Source organism: Montipora foliosa, chromosome 1 (assembly GCF_036669935.1).
Source record: "Montipora foliosa isolate CH-2021 chromosome 1, ASM3666993v2, whole genome shotgun sequence".
NCBI classification, from domain to species: Eukaryota; Metazoa; Cnidaria; class Anthozoa; order Scleractinia; family Acroporidae; genus Montipora; species Montipora foliosa.
Genome location: NC_090869.1, coordinates 13,675,503 through 13,675,753, shown reverse-complemented (window position 1 = coordinate 13,675,753; position 251 = coordinate 13,675,503). Strand labels below are relative to the sequence as shown.

The window sequence follows — 251 nt, the reverse complement described above, 5'->3', positions numbered from 1 at the left end:
TTAAAATTTTATGAATGTAGTCCGCTCTTTATTTACAACAAAATATATTTTTTTATCTTATTGAAACATGTAATCGTGACTTTTAACAAAGAAAGCTAAGACTATAACGTCATCGGAGATTTCACAACGGCTACGACTGATGGTGCAATCGGAGATTTGACATGGTGCAATAACTTTGTGTGCAGTCGTCGTTGTCAGTTTGTTGTGCTACAGATTGACCAAGTGATTTTGGTTCTATAGTCATCAGTGAA

General features: G+C 34.7%; 1 protein-coding gene across 1 annotated transcript in view; it reads right to left on the bottom strand.

Moving 5' to 3' along the window:
- LOC137975119 (uncharacterized) overlaps nucleotides 1-251 on the bottom strand; it is a 9,204-nt gene continuing 8,953 nt past the window's right edge. Inside the window, exon 5 of the mRNA XM_068822187.1 lies at nucleotides 1-251. This exon is cut by the window's right edge and continues 945 nt beyond it. The gene's annotated coding sequence lies outside the window, so the exon portion shown is untranslated.